Source organism: Urocitellus parryii, unplaced genomic scaffold (assembly GCF_045843805.1).
Source record: "Urocitellus parryii isolate mUroPar1 unplaced genomic scaffold, mUroPar1.hap1 Scaffold_43, whole genome shotgun sequence".
Classification (NCBI taxonomy): Eukaryota; Metazoa; Chordata; class Mammalia; order Rodentia; family Sciuridae; genus Urocitellus; species Urocitellus parryii.
In genome coordinates, this window is record NW_027553833.1 from 2,056,300 (window position 1) to 2,078,135 (window position 21,836).

Genomic DNA, 21,836 nt, shown 5'->3' on the forward strand with positions numbered 1-21,836 from the left:
CAAACAGAGTATTCATACTCCTGGGCTGCCTCAAGTCAGATCTCTTCATCTCAATAGCTTTACTCACCTTTTCTCTTTGTTTGGAGAGAATTTTTAATGTTGTTATCTGATTTTAACTGCCTTTTGATGACTAACAATCAATTTGGGGACTTAACTACTGGTCAAAAGAGACACAAAGGAAAATCTTACTAATTTTGGAAAGATATGATTGAAATTGCCTGGGGTTTCATAACAACTTTTTTGAATAAGTAGCATACTTTCAATTCCTTCTCAATTTATTAGTAGTCATGTAAGGAATGGGGCTACTCATGAACCACCACACAGTTTCTGTTTTTTGAAATTCTTTTTAGTATGGCAGTAAAGGTTCAGATACCATGCGAGAAAACAGTAAAGATAAACTATGAAGTCTTCCATTAAGAGTATTGAGAATTTCTAAAATCCTTTCTCCTACCCACCCCCAGTTTCCCTATTTTGCTTTCCCCAACCTGCCCCAGAGGCACCGACTGCTGTCACCGCCCACCCCTCCTCCAGCATCTTCTGGTTTTGTTGTCCCACTGATATTCCCCAACCAAATTCCACACGAAACAGACGAATTTTAAGATTTCAAAGGACCTCTTTGGATTCGACTTGCAAAGTACACAGAGAGAATTTAGATTCCCAGAATCAAACAGTTCACACATATCTCGATTTTGAAAGCATTTTCTTGGATGTGTCAAATATAATATCAGGAGTTTGTAGGCTCCGATAAGAGTTGGCTCATTCACTCTTCCTCTCAGTTGCCCTATTAACACCATAACGCATTTTCTACAGAACCCAAGAATGTATGAACTCTCATTCCTGCTTTCGAGGAACAGATTTGTTCAATATGGAGTGTTTAGCCAATGAACAAAGTAAATAGGAATCTGTACTTAGAGTCATCAATTACCCTGCAGCCAAACTCGGCTCTGCAATCCTGTCATGCAAATACCTGTACAGAAACACACAGAAGCAAACATCCCGAAGAGTTTGCTAGTAGATCTTGAAAAGATTACCCTCAATTCCCGGAGATTAAAAAAAAAAAAATACCCAGATTTTCTGACTGCCTCAAGGAATAAATCTCTGAAAACAGTTTTTAGTTCTCCAGACCAAGAAACCTAATTGCATATAACCTAATTGTATATAATTTAAGTGACAAAAAATCTTGCAAATACTAACAGTCTTGTCAGTCTGTGAAGTTTGTCTTTCTAACATGACAGGACTGATAGAGACACTGGACAGTATGCTCTTGTACTTTCCTTTAATTCTTATGCAACAATTTCTCATATTACCCGTTATATATATTTATTGGTTTTGATTCTTAACCGTGAATATAACTTATTCTATAATCTTGCTTGTTTTATGTTACCATAGATCTTGAACATAGTTCTATGCCAATAAATAAAGTTACATGACATCGTTTTAAATGACTGGATAATATTATTAAAGCTTTTGTTGTCACTGTGGTCAATTAAAATCTGAGTTCTATTATAATCTTGCACTTTGTGGGTGGATAAATATCTTCTTGTTAAAATACACACACACACACACACACACACACACATATATATATATATATATATATATATATATGTGTGTGTGTGTGTGTGTGTATACATACATATACATACAGAGAGATAGAGAGAGAGAGGGGTATATTTTGGTACACACAGCAGGTTATGATTATTATTTAGTTTTACTTACTTGTTTCTTTTTTCATTACATAGCATTCCTTTTTATTCTAATTAATGTGCAGTTTTGCCAATGTTTATTTTTTATATTTTTATTCTGGAATTATCTGAATTTCTATACAAGCCTTTTTATACAGATGATAGACCTTTATAGATGATATAGCAAATATTTCTTTTAATCAGTCATACTGATGAAGCCCTTATGATTCTTAAGTTTTATTCTCATATTCATCCGTTTTCAATGATCCTTTACAATTTTGCCATATTGTTTAGCTATTTATTTATCATACAAATGAGAAAACTTAATAGTTGTCATCATACTTGCTATTATATTTCTGAATAAATGTAGGATGCAGAGTATCTTGATCTGTCTTTTGAACTAGGCTGCTTGATTTTGGTAAAGTCACAAACTGATTTCCTTCATTCCTTCATTCAACAGTATATGATAAACTCGATGTTCTTTCTGCTTTTCAATCCTCATTTTTCTGAATAACATCCTTGCCTACTTATTTATTTTCATTTAGTTTTTGAGAGAATCTATTGAATTCCCAAAATGCAAAGTGAGAATCTAGTGTTTTTAGACTACTACCTCCACCCTACCAAGCACACCCATTCCAATTCTTAAGTTACCTCAATATTTAGTGTTGATGTAATGTCATTATTCACAGTCATGGTGTCTGGTAAAGAATTACTTATGACTTTCCTTCTTATGTAAGCCCCTCAATTGATAATTAGGCCTCATTTTTATTTGTTGAGTTTTCTATGTATTTCTACCTGCCATTTGCCTCTTAGGTCCCCTCCCCATTCCTTTTCACCTTCCCTTTTGCTCTCAGAAGCTGATTGATGTGGGAAACATCAAAGACTCTCATGTTTGTGTTTCCAGTTGGGTTCATAACATTTGAAGCACTATTGAGCGATCAGAGGGAGGAAGGAGACAGTGATTCTTGATTCTGGTTGTCAGCTTGTTGGAATGAAGCTAAGTGTTGAACCAACTGCTATGGTGTCAGGCTATAAATCAGATGAATATTATCAGAGGACTTACCATTCTTGGTTCTGAAGATTGTTTCTCATCAGTTTTGTAAAAATTCAGTGCTGTTTCCTCTGTAGATATGTCTTCTGTCCTGTTCTATTTCTGGAGCTCCAGGTACATGTATATTTGACTGATTGATATTGTCCCACACATCTGAGATGCTCTTTTCAATCAGTTTCATCCTTTTGTATAATTTCTAGCAGCCTGTCTTCAAGTTGACTGATATTTTATTTTACATGTCCTGTTATGTACGCTCTGATCTGGCTAGACTTCAGTTACTTATGAAATGAATTTACAATATCACATGTGGATTTTGTTATTTCTAGAATTTCAGTTTGGTTTGTTTTGTAGTTTCGACTTTTATGCTAAAGATGCCTCATCTGTTTAAATAGTTATTCACTTTTTGTACTGAATCCTTTCACTTATTTAACATCACTATTTCAAAGGCTGTTTCCAAACTGCTCCAACTTGTAAGTTTGATTGTAATGACCAGAGTCTTATGACTAAGTTTCTTCATGGGGTTTTCTTTCTTTTTTCTTTTCCTCCTCCTCCTCCTCCTCCTCCTCCTCCTCCTCCTCCTCCTCCTCCTCCTCTTCCTCCTCCTCTTCCTCCACCTCCTCTTCCTCCTCCTCTTCCTCCACCTCCTCTTCCTCCTCCTCCTCTTCCTCCTCTTATTTTTTGTTTTGTTTTCTTAAGTACCAGGATTGAACCCAGGGGAGCTTAACCTCTGAGCCACATCCCCAACCCTTTTTATTTTCTATTTTATTTTGATACAGCTGCTTAGGGGCTTGCTAAATTCTTGAGTTTGGCTTCAATCTTGTGATCCTCCTGCCTCAGCCTCCTGCCCTGCAGGGATTCCAGCCACTGAGCCCAGCTTCCTCATGGGTTTCTTAAGTATTGATCATACTGTAAAACCTTTTGTATAGCAGAATAATGGAGATGGAAAAGAATAGTATTTGCCCTCAAAGAAAGACACCCCTCTTTTTCTCTGAGGCCACTAGTATAGAAGGTTACACCCACTTTAGTTCATCTGGATCTGGTTTTCTTACAATCTTAGTTAGATGCAGTGCATTAGTGATTCCTCATGACTTGGGGGAAGAAAAAGGCTATTTCCCCCAACAGGGCTTGAAATCTAGGTACCTGTAAGACTGTGGAGATCTGATTATGCTTTATAACTGGGCTCCCAGCTTCTCATTTCATGGGCGTTTTCTCTTTTACTTTTGGATGTCATCACTTCAGATTTTTGAGTTTTCTCTGCTTTCCATTCCCTCCACTCCATTTTTTTCTGGTCTTTAGGAGATCAAGTTTTGTCTATCTGCCCTCCTTCTTCAGAAACCAACACAGTGAGTGGGGCAGGTTGGCGCACACCTGTAATCCCAGCAGCTTGGGAGGCTGAGGCAGGAAGATCAGGAGTTCAAAGCCAGCCTCAGCAAAAACAAGGCACTAAGAACTCAGAGAGACCCTGTCTCTAAATAAAATACAAAATAGGGCTGGGAATGCGACTCAGTGGTCCAGTGCCCCAGAGTTCAATCTCCAGTACCATAAACAAAACAAAACAAAAAAAAATGGTGCAATCTGTGAAAGCCCCATGTGCCTCTCTGACTTCTCACTACTCCCCTGCCTCATCTTGAGCTTTTGAGAGCATCTGCAGACCAAGGTTGTGCAGCGCATTGGGCTGGTCTCCCCCAGTATCAGTCTTCCACAAGAGGGTGCTTTGCATTAGGACAATGGCCCATGCACCTCAGTGGGGATTTACCTCATTGATCTTACAGTGGACGTACAATTCCCTTGCCTTCTGGGAAGGTCTGTGGGAAAAAGCTTGTATTGGTTTATTTTATGTCAACTTAACTGGAACACAGAGTACCCAGGTATTTGGTTAAACATTATTCTGGGTGTATATGTGAGGGTGTTTCCAGATAAGATTAAAATTTGAATCAGTAAACTGATTAAACAGATGGTCCATCCAATCCATTGGAGGGCTGAATACAACAAAAGGCCAGATAAGGGTGAATTCAATCTTACTGCGGGTGATAGCTAGGACACCAGTTCTCTCATGCCCTAAAGCTAGGACTTGATGACTGGTTTTCAGGCCTTCAGACCCAGACAGGTAGCATAACATTGGCATTCCCTGGTTCTCAAACTTACATAGAGCAGAGCATGGGAGCTACATGGCTCCTTGATCACATGAGTAAATTTCTGCTACAAATCTCTTCATATACATATTTCTGTTTCTCTGGAGAACCTTTTATAAATGGTGGCAGATACTCCCTAGCCTGGCTCCTCAATATCTGAATATGATTTTAGTCTCACCATAATAGAGTGACTACTGAAATCTCCATTCTTCCTTTAAGCTATTTTCTATTTGGCTCCTTAGTCTACTGACTAAAGCAATTTATGAATAGCTGAATAATAACCTTAATAGTGAATCTGGGATCAAGCTGGAGCTCTCTTTTCTCAACCTTCTTATATTTATGGGATCTGACCACTGAAGTCCTGAATACTTTGACAGCCTTGACTTTCAACTTTTGTCTTCATATTGTTGTAAAATTGCCAAAGTCTAAACTGGTTCTCTGTCATCTAGCCCCCGTCTCAGGCAGACCTTGCAGTCTCCCACCTAGAATCAACTACCTGCATATGTGCAGAATATCTGGGTTCCTCTCACAGTGATTCCCTTCTTTTTGGAATATTGGTTCCCCAAGTCCTGGTCTCTGTATTTGCAGTTCTCTGATGTATTTAAATCGGTTTTTCCTTCATAAACTCTAGTTATTCTGAGCTGGAGTTGTCTCATGCCTGTCATATTCCTGCATGTTAGGCAGAAGGTGGGTTCCCCAGTTCCAGCCTGGACCTTTGTTTTATGGATGTGCTGAACCTCACTGTCATCTTATGTTTTCCTCTTGCTTTGAATCCCTTCTTTCCTATATTGCATATGCTCCTTTTGTTTTGATTTATTTCTTTGATTTAATGAAATACATCCCATAAAGGATGTTTATGATTTGGGTGTGGTGTGTGTGTGCACGCATGCATGCATGCCTGTGCTTGCAAGCTTGTAGTTGGGAAGGGTGGCCTTCCAGGTGACTGGAAATGCCTTTATTTTACCACCATAGCTCTTTTGGAATATAGAATTATAGGCATGAAATCTGGTTTTTCTTTTCTTTTAAATATTATTTTTTTCTGATTTTCCAGCTTCCAGATTTGCTTTTAAGAGGACCGTGTCACTCTAATTCCTGATCTTATTATGCCATCCATTATTCTTTCTGGAAACATTTAGGATTTTTCTATTTATCTTTATGGATCAATAACATCATTGAAGATAGACCCTTGTGTGATGGTGTTCTTATTACTAAAATTTTGCATACTATGTGATGCATCGCTATCCTCAGTCTGGAAATATTTTCTCTTCAACATTTCTTTTCTCTTTGAGAGTACTATCACATGGTTACTGAGCTTCCAGATTTTTCTACCTTTTCCCCCCATGTCTTAACCTTCTTCCTGCATTTAATTTCTTCTAAGCAGTTTATTTTTTTCTCCACTTTTTCTGATTTTTTAATAAATTTCAGCTAACATATTTCAGTCTCCAACAGTACTTTCTTCTTAGGATGTTTGTTCTTCTAGCAGTTTATTATTTCATAGATTCAGTATCTTCTCCTATGTCTCAGAGGATGTTAATCATAGCTGTTTTTGTATTTTCCTCTAATATCTATATTATCTTTGTTTTTCTTATGTTTTTTCTGTATTTTGTGTTATTTCTTTGGGTCTCTTTCATGCCTAAGCTGGTTTTTGAACCCCTATGACTGATCTTAGAGCATCCATAAGTTTTAAAAGAAAAATGCTAAAATGTTGACAGGAAACCTGTTTTCTTTCTCTTTTCACAAATCCAGTAACACACTGTTTTCATTATTATAGTTTTAGAATATCTTTTAATATTCTTCCTTTAATTTTTAATTGGTGCATTTTAATTATACATGATGGTGGGGTATATTGTTACATGTTTGTACAGGCATACAAGAACAGTATAATTTGATCTTTGTTCACCAGTATTATTATTCTTTTTCAAAATAATTTTGCCTCTTATCTGTACTTAGTCCAGAAGAACTTTTTTAAAATTTACTAATTTAAACTTGATTCAAACTATATACACACACATACATATATACATATATAAAAGCAAACTAGAGTACTGAGTTGATTATATAACACAATTCTATTTATATATTGTATGTTCCCATGCTCTTATTGCTAGTTTTTTTTCATTTTGGTGTATTAAATAATTTATTGAAGACAGAGAATTGTTTGGCTTATTGAATTCTTAACTTATTAACATCATAAAACAAGTTGACATCATGGAGAGTGGAGAAGAGGCCAAATATCAAGCTCAGTTGGAAAGACTAATTTTTCACAATGATTAGATACAATCACATGGATCAACCTGAGAGATTCACCTTGTAGGTTCACGCCTCTTCAGATGGCAATGTCATTCCAAGCCTGCATTGTCTCATCTCTCTTCCTATCATCATTACAACCAACAACTCAGAATAAGCAGCATATCCAGAGATGGAGTTGGCACCATGGGACCTCTCTGTGCAGGTGCTATTCCTCAGGACAGTAACCTTTTGACTTGGCTTACATGTAAGGGATCCTGGTGTACTGCAATATGCAGCAGATCCAGTTGGTCGGAACTTGTAGTTCCATTTGGAGCATGGGTTGATTTGAACTTGTACATCAAGTATGTTTGCTCAGACTTTCAGGTGTACACTCTAATTGGTTACCAATAAATGGATAAGGACACATAGCCCTTTCTTTCTTTCTTTCTTTCTTTCTTTTTTCTTTCTTCCTTCCTTCCTTCTTTCTTTCCTTCCTTCCTTCCTTCCTTTTTATTCTTTCTTTCTTAAATGTAGACTTTATTTGTACAGCAGTCTTAAGTTAACAGAAAAATCAAGTAGAAGGTGCAGCTATTTCCTATACATCCTTTGTCCTCACATAGCCTCCCCTAGGTCAGCCTCCCCTAGGTCAGCCTCCCCCAGCAGAGGGGTACATTTGTTACACTCAGTGAACCTACATCCACATGTAGCTATCACTTAGAGAATATGCAACTCTTGATGTTGCATTTCTATGGATTTGGTTAAATTTAGAATGACATGTATCCTACATTGCAATATTTTATAGAATACTTGTACTTCCTTGAAAATCCTCTGTGCTCTGCACAGACTGTTTTCTGATAAATATTGAGCAGATTTTAAGTTACAAATCTGACATGCTCTAATCATACAGCAAGAAAATCAAATACTTTGAGAGGGGATATAAGTCTTCAATCAGGAGAATGTTTACTAAAACAAACGGGGCGACTATCCACAGAGCAAAGGATACTGTCCAAGGAGCAAAGGTGCGCGCGGTGGGGCTGGGGGGTGGGGTGGGAATTCAAAGCAGTTGGAAAGAGAAAGGAGACAAATGCTGTAAGGATGGCTCTCAGAGTTGGGTGTGGGTGGCAGTCACCTCAGTTTCTTCAAGAAAACCTCTAGATAACACCGTCCCGACTATATACCTCCATCTACTCCATGGAGTGCCACTCAGTATTCCTCGGAATGAATATAAGCCTCATCAGACCCTTCCTTTCTGGCTATACAAACTTTAAGTGTATCTCTAGCTATGTATACATAGCTCAGAATTCTGGCTGGCAAAGGTCATTTTATTTCAGAGCTTTAATTTAAATTCCCTTTTCACCCAGTTCTTCTAAAAGAAATTATTTAGGCACAGTTTTTGTTGTGGTTGCTGCTGTTGTTTGGGCTTTATTTTTCAGCAGAGCTGTAGCATAATACAATTGGTTTTGCATGCTTCCTGGGAAAGCAGGCCACCTTCCCTCATAAAGGGTGAGGGCACTGACGTGCCTCCCAATCACTTGGTTCTATTGTTCTAAGCAGTCCTCTCAGTGTTTTTCTCAGGCTCAGGCTTCTTGCTTCATGGCCTTATTTTATTATTGTGTAGAGGGGAGTGCAGTGTGATTATCCATTCTTCCTTCAGGCAGAGCAAGCCATCTGGAATGTTTATGAAACCCGCCGGCTGATCAAGAGGCTAGAACTCTGGCGATATACATGGACATGGGTTCTTCTACATCATCACGGCTTTGTTCCTCTGATGATGTAGCATGCATAGAGGGCCACGCTAATGGATTTAGAGCACTTCGCAGTGGAGGTGCCATGAGCTGAATGGAGGAAGAGATATTTTTGGCCTCCGGGTAATTGACTGAAGGATGGTAGAAAAATGTTTCATGTAAAGCAAGAAGGCTTCAAAACTTTTAACTGTTTAATTTGGGGTGGTAGAAGGGCAGGTGATCAGCAAGAGGTTTGAGGAGCGGCCTTTGAAGCCCAAATCTTTGCGATGAGGTCATGCCCCCCTAAGCCTGTCTGACGCTCTGTGTAAAAAGAACAGTCAAACTTGTCCAGAAATAAAATGCTACTATTCTAATTTTAAAATTTAGGCATTTCCCAGCCTACACTAAGCAGTACTTATATTTCTTTCCTTTTATTAGTGTCACTGCAAAGAAAGAGGAACATTCTTCCTTTGCTATAAATTTTGGTCTTTAATTGTTGAACATATTTTTTGCAGGAAGGCAAACTTTGTCTCTTCATGCTTTCCATGTTTGTAAAATGAGTGTTTGTGGAGCTGGGAAGAATAATTTATAATGAGGGTTTGGGCTTCTTTTCAATTTAATTTGGATTTTACACTGAGTCAACTTTTCAGTCAATTGTACAACTATGATTAGTTACCAGTCACTTAAATAAGCACCTTTTAAAAATAGACCTATAAAAATGATACAGGGACTAATCACTGATGTGAGCAAATCTTGTGCAGGGCCACCTGTACCATAAGAGGAAAGGAAAGATGGGTGAGCAAATAAAACCTGTATTTGGCTAAATTGCAAGATATGTTAGTTACCCAACCTACTGAATAAATCTGCTCTGGCCCAGGCTACATCAGTGCACAGGATCTGCCATTGAGAACACTGTGAATAAATCCCAGATGACAGAAATGAGTAACTTCTCTTAATATGAAGATGAATATCTCAGGTGGAGGAGCTCTGTGTAAAGCATCTTGTCTGAGTTTACAATTTGTGCTCATTGATCTAGAGACAGGTAAATATATATGTTTAAATGTGGTTGTACCAACAGACCTGTGGTTATATGCACACATATATGTAATCACATCTACCACTCTGTGTGTATACATTATATAGATCAACATAAGTGTGTGTTTCTTTGTATTCATCTTCTCATATTCATATTTTTATCTCTAGTCAAATTATGGATATCTCATCTAGTCCACCAGAAGTCACAGCCACATTAATATTACAGAGGGAGACAAATTCCATCAGACACCAATGTCTCCATATCAGTTGTCTATTGTTGCAATAAGGGGCAATAATCACCACCATTCTGCACTGGTCTGGCTTAATACAATAGTTATGTATCACTCACGAGGCAATGGGTCTATCAGGCAGCTCTGGGCTGTTAGGCTCACTCATGCCTCTGACATCATCTTCAGGTCAGTTGGGTGGCTTCACATACTTCGCTGGTTCTTTTGCATGTCTGGGGTCTTGGGTGGGAAACCTGAGCTAATTTGGTTTGCTCCTCATGCTCTCTCTTCTTGTAGCCCACTAGAATAGACTTGTTCTGATAGTGAAAAAGACAGAGAACAGGGATCCTGAGGTTCAGCCTCTGAAGTGGCATGTTATCTTTCCTGCCATATTCCACTGGGCAATTCCCCCACACTAGCCTAGATGAAAGAGATAGGCAAGTGGATACCACTTTGTGATAAAAGTTCTGTAAAGTCAAGTTATTGAATATAAGAACTCAGAGACAGCCAATCCCTCTCTGCAGCTCAGACAGAATGGGAAACAGAATGAATGCTCTTGTCTACTTGCTGTTACTCTAACGTCCTTAGCTCTGTCCCTTCTAAATTAAATAACAATGTGAAATGTTTGTCCTCACATCTCTATAAACCATCTACAATGGCAAATATTATTGTTTTCAAAACAACATCCAACCCATATATTGAGTCATCACCAGAATCTTTTTCTTACCCTTGACAGTGTGATTTCAAGGCATTAAGCCTTCTTATACTAAGATTCCATCATTTTCCTGTGAAAGTTGAGACACTTCTCGATTAGCAGTCCTCTTCTGGATTTTTTCCAGGCCTTTCTAACTTTGCCCACCATTCTTCCTCCTCCATGGAATATGTAGAGTGGCACTGATTAGGAATATTGTGTACATAAAAATAAACAACCAACTTTAAAGTGAGCTGTGTACTATTGCAATCTGGCTAAATCTGCAACTGTATATTTGAACTGACAGCAGTGTACCAATTATCCAATTAACATGTAATCCCATATATCTGTTTCATACTCATCGGTGAAGTTCAGCCAACATTCAGTTTATTTTGACTCAATTAAACTCTTTAATTTCAGCTTGATTTTTCTGGAGAGGTGCTCATATAGCTTCCCTTTTCAAAACTCTACCTAACCTGTTGCTCTTTCTTGAGTTTCTTTTCTTATGTGTGGTAACTGTCAAATATTTATTGAGTGCTTTGACATTCATGTACAAGGCCAGAAGATTAAGAGTTCTATAGTTCAAGAATAGAATAAGTGTCGGGTGTGGTTGTACACACCTGTAATCCCAGCAAGTTGGGAAGCCAAGACCGGAGGATCATAAGTTCCAAATAAAAAATAAGAAGGGCTGAGGATGTGGCTCTAGGTACAATCCCTCATACAAAATAAAAAAAGAAAAATAGTAGAGTTAGGAATAATCCATATGACTTGTGTTCACTGACCTCACAGGAGTAGATACGTGGAATGAAGGAGAAGAAAGAGAGAAGAAGACACACATGCATACTGTTGGAGACTAGATCTCTGTAATACTGTATTATAAGTGAAGATAAAGTCTAGCCCCAAGCAGGCCCAATAATAGAGCTTGGCCAGAAGCTACAGTTCTTGACACAACATGGTGGTGGTTGCTAGGATTACTCTGTTGCAGCTACTCTGGTGACCTAAGACTCTAACAGTGAAAGATATCAGACTTGAGACTCCAATATTGTCATGGCAACCCACCCCTGCTCCTCCAACTCAGACACTCCTACAAAGAGGGGCCAGGGTGCTCCTGACTTTAAATAAAAAGATGCAGTTCACAGACCCCTCAAGTTCCAATGACTTCAGTGGCAAGAACGTTCCATGATGGGGAAACTGGCCCCTCCCTTTGGCCCTGGCTCTTCCTCCATTGGTGAGACAGTGGGGTGAGTGCCTTAGTCAGTACCTCCTCTCTCATGTGAATGGAGAGAGCAGGGTTTTCTCTTGCAATATGACCTCTTGGGGCATCTTCTGAGTATAAGTCTTTGACCACTCAGCTGAGCTAATTGTGGCAGAGTTGAAAAATAAGGACAGATCAGCAGAAAGAGGAAAACCACCCGGACTTGGAACGATTTGAGAGAAAGAACTCTGTCAGTGTAATATGTCTAAAGAAATCAGGTCACTATTGGGGAACAAGATTTGAGTATTTGCGTTAATGAGTCTGCATTTGTTTGATAGCTCTTCAACTTTGAGGGTCTTGTGTCACTAGAGTTTCAATATCATCCAACAAATTCCATCACTACCTTCACTTCTCTGGTGAAGAAATGGAGGCTCATAGAGGCAAGGCAACGTTCCCAAGCCACATGGTGGATATCTGAGGCCATTGCCCTGTGACTGTGAAGGCTGAACACTCTTAACTGTCCTGTGGGGCCAGAGTCCTGCTCCTTCTCCTTTGGATCATTTTTTTTTTTTGTAGAGTTCTGAGTCACTTGTCTTGCATCTCTGGTATTCTCTTCACCAATGTGTGTGTGTGTGTGTGTGTGTGTGTGTGTGTGTGTGTGTGTGTGCCTGTGGTGTCAGTCTACCTGCACTTATTAAACTTGACAAAATGTGTCACCGGCTGAATTTGGAACAATGTCTCACCTTTGTTTCCTATTTTGTAATACATGAATATTGGTCTCCAAAATCTGTAGGTCATTTCTCACATTGTAAACTTTTCTCGATTGATTTTCTTTTGTTAATGAAACCAGCCACTTACCCAAATAACAGTAATATTTAATTTTCACTTCCATAAAGTCTGAAGAATCCATCCAGAATCACTGCTGGAGGAATTTATCTATGATTTCAGCCTCACAGATGTGTCTCTCCTCTGCCTATCCTAAAAACCTACTACTAGTCAAGCACAGTGCTAAATACATGAAGCAGACTCCTGCCCTCAAAGAGCTTATAGATCTCACTAGATGAACAGCAAGGCAAGCAGAACTGGGTTTGACTGAATATGCAAATGGCTTGCCAACAAACTACATGCTATTACTTTTCTGACATGGAAAGTGATTCGAATCTACAATAGTAACAGACACAAACAATGGGGCCAACTGATCATGGACTGAAACTTTCAAAATCATAAGCCAGAATAACCCTCTTTATTTATAAGTTGATTATCTCAGGTAATTTATTATAATAATAATAATAACTAACACAAGTCAGTAAAGCTGACTAACACAGTAAGCATTAAATTCAAGAATAAAAACTTTTCAGCCAATGTATGAAAAGGTATTGTTAGTTATCAGCCAAAGCCAGAAGGGTTTGTTTGGAACCCAACAATGAGTTGTCCAACATCTACACAGTGAGCAAGCAAGGATCAGGTAAAAGAATTAATGACAAAGAGAAGCCTTAATAGCTGAGCACTTGGAAACTCTGTCTTTATGTATTAATTTATGACATAGTAAACCAATGTTTTTGCTTCTAAGGAACCAGAATTTCATAATTAAATACTGTTGATTACTTGCCCAATTAATGAGGGAGTCTTCTGATGCTGCAAATCTCTGTTAAATAGCAAGGAGTATTCTACTTTGGAAAAGGTGAATCTACAGAAAAAAAGTTGAAAGATAGAACTCTGGGGCTTTGCATTCTAATTAAGCATATATTTACTTCCCAGACATCTCCCTCTTTCTCTACCCTCTCCCATTTGTACCCTGCTCTGCAGTAAGTACTCTCTAAGTATAGATGCTGTGTGTGTGGAACTGCAATGAAAAATTAAGAGAGACTGACTTCTTTTTCAGGAGCAGTTAATTATTACAGAACATTAGGTTTTCCCTGCTGATCACTATAGGCAGGAAAGATTTAGAGGAGGAGCTCATGTTCTATATCAAGGACAGCCAGATAAATACTATTGATCCGAACTTGTTTGTGGCAATGGGGCACCCACTTGCTGGTTAGATTAACCCCAGGTGTGTATTCCTTCTGTCTATAGGATTTAACCCGACTCATGTTTTCTATGTAAAGGTGGTTATTAAGCCAAGAATTAGTGACTTCTAATGGCTCATAACCTCTTCACTAGGAATTATAAAAAGTTTCCTCTGGCTTGAGAGTGTTTTTTGTCAGGATTGAAAAAAAATCAGTGTTGAAGGGTTTCTAAACAATCTCATTGGAAATTTCCCTTGGAACAGACCAAGCTTTCTCTTTTAAGCTATGTTAATAAGCCAAAAGCACGAAAGTTGAGTAGAAGCCAAGAGCACAGAAGTTTCACCCAGGAAAAAAGTTTGGAAGTACGACACATGGATTAGTCGGACATCATAGTAATTGCTTATGTACGTTCCTGTGGTTGACGACTATGTTTCTTCTAAAAAATATAAAGAAATAAACATTGGAAAAGGACAGGATCTATACGGAATTTTACCTATGGAAGCATAAAGGGCTGTGCAGTGGCAATTCTATGGTGGCGGATCTAGACAAACAATCTTGCTGCATACCTGTCTATGCCCATCTTGTGTTGCTATTCCAAAATACAAGGGGCTGGTTGCTTTATTAGGAAAGAGCTTTACTGAGCTCACAGTTCTAGAGGTTTCAGAGCATGGCACCAGTACCTGCTTGGCTCCAGTGAGGGCCTCATGGATGATGGCATCACGGAGGTGGCACCATGAATGGAGCAGTCAGCAGCACCTGTGGAAGAGTGACATAGGGAGTCTCTAGGTTTGCTGCTAACAGCCCATTCTCAAAAGAAAGAATCCAGTCCCCTGAGACATGACCCACCAATCCATTCATGAAGATAGAGCCCATACGACCTAATTACCTCCCACTAGGCTCCACTTAGGACTCACCACTTGCAAATCACCACACTGGGGACTCAGCTCCAGTACGTGAAACTTTGGCCAATGAGTCACACATATCCAAACCAAGTATGATGGTATGGATATTTTCAAGGTGTCCCTAAACCATCAGTCCTAAAACAGATTGAAGATGTACCTGTCATTCTGGATCATTCTAAGCTTCTCAAAGAGCCAACCCAAAGTGATGAGGAAGCCAGAGAAGCAAATCTCAGGGAGAAACAATTTTTTTAAAAAGATAGAGCTGTGATCACGATGGAAGTCTTGAGGCTGGATGTGACCTACCTTAGCTTGGGTACCTAAAGGATGGACCGTTCTGCCTCCTCTTCAGACCAACCATGAAACTGCAGAGATTAAAAAGAAAAAAAAATTATATTATCTTTACAGGCAAATAAAATTCAAAAGATATGGATCTCTGAAGAGATTCTATAGTCATTAATAGACTTCAGGGTGAGCTGCCTATATTTCCTCTCACCACTGAATTCAATCTGCTGTGAAAAATTTTCACTGTCTCCAAGTCATCATGAAAACATCCTCAGCTAATTGAGACATTCCCAAACAATTAAGATAACCAGATGCATCTGTTATTTGTAATTACCTGAACATGCATTCCTTTCTTTGAGAAGAGTTCCATTTTTTGAGCATTTTGAACTACTCCAGATAATGAAGATGAAGATTACTGTGTGTGCATTTTTCACTTGGTCTAATTTTGACATGGAATTACCTCTTTCCAAAATTAAGCAGCAAAACTGGAAACATGTGTGCAAGAAAGAGCTTTTTTCACTTTGCTTTGTCCTGAAATAATAGTTTCTCTTTTTATACCAATCACATCTCAGAAAGTTTCTGAGATTTAAATTAAGCCAGATTCCAATGTAAAAGATGGAAACCCATAGTTATGGAAAAAAATAAAGTTTATAATTGCCACTCATGACCTGCCACATTTAATCTTTAATATTCATTCTGAGTCTGGAATACTATATGAAGTTTTTGGCATGTAAGTACAGTAGGTTTTCCATGTAAGTGGTAACTACAACCATAACTATTTCTTTAACTATTACTAGCCTTCACTATTTTCCTTACTACTCTTGATAATGATATCTGATTTCTCCAGATGGAAATCTTCATTAGTGCTTTGGAGTTTTATTAGGACATTTTGTTTTTGACTTGAATAACATGCAATTGATCAGAATGATTTAAAACTTTAACCCAACAATAATTCTGCATTTTCAGTTCTCCAATGATAAAATTCCTTATAAATTTTTCAGAATAGACCTGCAATTCCATCTATGTCATTACAACTCTGCATTTGTCTTCACTATATTTACAAATTAGTCTTATATTACCTTTTATTATAATCACCTCAAACAATTATTTAGCTTCATTATAATTTGAAGTTTTCTGTGTCCAATCTGAAGACAATGCCTGCCCTATTCTCATTTTTATTCCCTACCTATAAATCTAGCCCTTGCATGTGGTAGGTGCTCAGTAAATATTTTATTTGCTTTCATTGAAAAAGGTCTTATCTCTTCCTGATGTACTCTTGCCTTCCAGAAAATACTGTAAATTCAGTATTAAACAACTTTGGATTCTCTGGGGCTGGAGTGTTATATTCACCATGAATGATTGGAAAATTCTTCTCCTACCCTAGTGGTGGAACTGATATCACTCTATGTCATACTATGAAGACAAAACTTTTTGCTTGGAAGATCAAAATAGGAAAAATGTCTCTAGATATGGACAAAGACTTCAGGAGACATGTGACATGGGAGAAAGGAACAGAACCTAAAAATGACAGAGAAGGTAGAAGAGACAGAGAAGTTAAGAAAGAAGAGCACACCGAAGAAAAACAAACATTTTTATTATAAATTACATCTCTTGATAATGAACATTAATATTTCATTAAAAGTAAAGGATGAGTTATATTTATGCATCAATTGCTAAAATATTTTCCATTTTGATGAGTCCTTCTGAGCTAGTATAGAATGCTTTCTATTCTTATTCAAGTGACCTTTTATCATTATGATTAACTGTAACTTAATTAGATTCCTCCTTCTTATTGTACAATTACTGTCAAAGAATAGGGATTCCAGGTCAACTTTCCACAACTGAAACTCATTATTTTTGTTAACTGCCCCTCTGTATTTTGTTGTTTGAAAAAACAGAAATTGCAACCATGTATATTCTACTTCCCATAGTTATTCTGTTATTCTATAATTTTATGACTGTGGACAAGTCATTTATTCTGTCAGAAGCTGTACTATTATTTAGTTTTATTTTTTATTTGATAGTATTTTATTTTGGTGTATCAGAGATTGAATACACGGGCACTTAACTGCTGAGTCACATCCTCATCCATTTTACTTTTTATTTTGATACAGGGTCTCACTAACTTGCTTTGGGCCTCACTAAATTGCTGAGGCTGGCTTTGAATTTTTAATTCTCCTGACTCAGCCTCCCGAGATGCTAGGATTACAAGCATGTAGCACCATGCCCGCAAGAAGATATATTTTTGTTTTTAAAGTGAGAATAATAGTACCTAATGATGTATGTGTAGCAAGTATTCTATGTTAAATTTCACTTCTAAAACTTTTATTCATGGAAAAGAAAATCTTATATAGTACTGGAGCAAAATGAAGAAAACTTGCATTGGAAAATAAACATTACCATAAGATTTCATTGTGGTCTCAAAATTTTTTTGTATTACATTTTACCTAAGTATGTGAAAATGTGATTATAATTCTTATATTGTGAGGTATCTAAACAAAGCTTCACATTATATACAAATAAAAATATGTAGCCAAAACTCTTCAAAAAAATGTAATGTGACAAATGATGTTTTGTTATTTTGCTAAAACTAAATGATCTATGTGAATTTAATTGTATAAAAAAGAACATACAGTCATTTATTTCACTTCCTGTCAACTTGTGTATTTGTAATGTCGAGCCCGATGGATCATTCCTTGAATCATAGCCATCACTGTAATAATTTTCCTTTTTAAAAAATAATTAGTTTAAGCAACAACTCATGGTTTTCATGGACTCATTTGTGTAGCTGTCCAGCCTCCCCCCCAAAATGAACTAAAAGTGACTTTGAAGCATGATTTAATGAAAAAATGTTCATTGTCTATTTATGTGTAATCCTCACAAACCTCTGTAAATTGTGTGTAAAAAGATAGATTTTTCACAGACACCCACGAACAACATGGGATTTGCTGCTTTCCTTGGATTTCCTGGCATTAGGTATGATTATACCACTGTGTGATGTGACCTGTGATCATTTAATTATTCAATCATAATTCTTTACTTGAACTATAAAACCTGGGTAATATTTTTTACCATGTTCTGTGATGTCACTTACTGTTCATTTGATACAAAAACCCCATTTATATATTAAGTCTGCTCTGTTCTTTTCTCATTAGCCTGTGACAATTAATGTGGAACATTATTCCACCACACTGTCATTTTCATGATGTCAAAACATTCTGGATTTATTAAATAAATTATGAAGCTAAAATTCTAGTCTGTGAAAATATCTTTCAATTATAGCTGATCACTGTAAAAGAGAAGTTTTGTCTTCATAATTAGTAAAAGAATCCAACAAGAGTACAATAGCAGACACATGATGATCGCTGTCTCATTAACAGTAGGACATGATCACCTAACGAATTTCTGGCTGGATGTGATCATTTGGTACCAATGTGTAAACTCACATATAATCCTCAGCAGTGAAATCATGTGGCCGTTCCCAGGCATAGGATGGCTTTCTTGATGGTTCAGAATGTGTTCACTCCTTTTGTATTTTAAACATTGCAATCGATCTGAAAATTTTCATTGAAAACATAAGATGTTCAAACTAAAAACCTGCCATAGGGATCTCACTCACTTTTCACAGACTCCCGTGGGTGAACAGACATAGCAAACAAATACATCCAACACGGATATTCATTGGATGTCCATTGGAGAGTACACAATAAGTTTGTAATGTTGTATTCTATGGGTGCTTTCCTTTTTGTGATTCTTATTGACTTATTGTATTATTACTGAGGTGAGCATTTGATTATATCTGCTTTAAGAATTTTCTTTTTTTTTCCTTTTTTTTTAAGATGGAATGCATTTGCTTATAAACAATTCTAGATTGCATGCTTCCCACAAATTTTTGTTTCAGACATATTTTGCTGATTTAAGGATTGTGTTGCTTTTAAGATCTGTCATCAGTATATATTTGGTTGTGTGCATCTATTTGTGTGAAAAGCAGAATCAACAGCTTTTGTGCTTCAAGAATTTTCTAAACTATATTATTATGGCCCAACATCAAGGACATCAAGGTCTTATTGGGCTATTTTTTTCTGTGAGTCAGAAGTGAGGCCAAACTACTTCAAGAGGAGTTTGTCCTTGTTGGTGGTTCCTGAAACCTTCTTCCAAAGGAAGGAAAGATGGTCTTCAATTCAGTCAAGCATCCTTGCCAGACCCTTTTAATGCTTATAGAATATGTGTCAGCTTGAGAAGCTGCTGGGTCTTATGTTTCTTCATGAATATGAAGCAAGGAAGAGTGACACACTGCACCCTGTTGGGGTGTCCAAATGTGAGTTCTTTGCCTCTCTAGATATATCAGAAGAAAAACATCAGTGGAGAAATTCCCAAAGGACTAGAATTCATCCATTCTTTAAGAACAAGTTCTCTGAAACTTTTCTTTTTTACCACTTATGAAAGATGTCCTTCATGCACACAATATACTACCATGAATAAGTGCAGATTTTGATGACATCAAGAGAGAAAACACAAATAAGATGGTAAATTGAAACACTGTAGTAATTAATAATTCATAATCTCACTAACTCTGTTCAAAATGGTAGATGGTATTATGTCCATTTCCAGGGGAAGAAACTGAAGCACCAAGAGGCTAAGTCACAATTTACTGAGGGGTAAATACCTCCATAATTGTTAGCGCCACATGCTCCTTTTCTCTGACCACTGTCTCTCATCATTTCAAACCATTTTAGCTTTACAAGGAGATTGATCAAAGAAGAGTGCAGCATTACTTGAGAGCAGGAATTGTACAGGAGAAAATGGCTGGGTCACACCTCTTGCAGAGAAAGATATGGATTTGATTCCTTTTCACTTCTCAATCTAGATCTAAAAAGGGAAGCTCTGGATATAGTCTAGATTGATGCAAGGGAGGGTTGAAATTCGTTCAACTGGTTTTGCCTTTCTAAAGATGATAAAAACATTAAGTTGACATTGAGAAACCATGGTAGGAAAAAAAAGTGCAAACATGTGCAAAAAAAAAGAGAGACAATTCAGAGTGTGACTTTAGAAAAAACCTCTGATAGTACATATCTTGGGTACAAACAGAATTCAAGCAAAACCAATGGCTGCTTGTCATTTAATATATCTGAAATATCCACCCCCACCCCACCCCGTCAATCCCTTCTAAAGTACTGATGATATGTTGGTACTCTTCTACATCATTTATACATGTTTTCTCATTTAATCCTCGTAACGACCCTATGAGTAGACAGTATCGTTGTCATCTTTTCACACATAGGGAGACTGGGACCTTGAGAGTCTATGTAAGTGGCCCCAGATTGTTCATTGTACCATGGGGCACACTTGGTGCTCAGTCCCAGATGGTTGTCCCCCAGAGAACATCTTGGCACCAGAACAATCTGCTTTCTCCTTCCTTCCCACTTCTCATGGCCATCTCCACTTGGCCTTTATTCTGAAGTTGGTTGTTGGTTGTGGGCTAAACAACCACTGTGATAATGGGAGACAAGAAGGACCACCACTCTTTCCCACTCTCGGATCTTCCACTGGGAAGGGTTATGTATTCTCACTTGTTAGAGATCGATATTTTTCATAGATCCATACATGCCAGCCATCTCTTCACACTGTCCAATCTCCAATGCCTTTGATAAAATTGCATAGGAAAGCCATTATGTAGCTCTGAAGTATAACAAGAGGAAAGCAGCAATGGTAACACAGGGGACACACGGTGCTTACTCTGTGGTCATTACTAGAATAAATCCATTACCAGGACCAAGCCATTTATTTCTCTCAACAATGCTTTGAGATAGGTGTTATTGTTACTATCATTGGACAAATAATCAAAGACAGGCCAGAGAACTTGCAAAACAGAGTCTTATTCTAGGGCCCATCATTGCTGCAATTATATGGGGAAAATCTTGATGATATGCACTGGAAATATCTCCAGGATACATAAAGAACTCAAAAAAACTTAACAATAAAAAAAACAAATAACCCAATCAATAAATGGGCTAAGGAACTGAACAGACACTTAACAAAAGAATAAATATGATCAGTAAACAAGTATTTGAAAAAACGCTCAACATCTCTAGCAGTTAAAGAAATTAAATTAAAACTACACTGAGATTTTATTTCACTCTACTCAGAATGGCTATCATCAAGAATTCAAGCAACAGTAAATGTTGCCGAGGATGTGGGGGGGGGGAAAGGCACACTCATACATCTCTGGTGGGACAACAAATTGGTACAGTATGGAGATTCCTCAGAAAACTTGGAATGGAACCATCATTTGACTTAGTTATCACACTCTTCAGTTTAAACATAAAGGATACCATAATGACTTTCCACATCAATGTTTATGGCAGCTCAATACCAATAGCTAAACTATGGAACCAACCTATGTGCCCTTCAACAGATGAATGGATAAAGAAAATGTGGTATTTATACACAATAGAATATTACTCAGCTATAAAGAAGAATGAAATTATGGCATTTGCTGGTAAATGGATGGAACTGGAGAATATCATCCTAAGTGAAATACACTAACCCCCCCCCCAATAAAGGCCAAATATTTTCTCTGATATGCTGATGCTAATTCACAATAAGGCAGGAGGGGTTAGGGAAGAATAGAAGTATTTTAGATGAGACAAAGGGGTGTGAAGGAAAAGAAGGGGTGA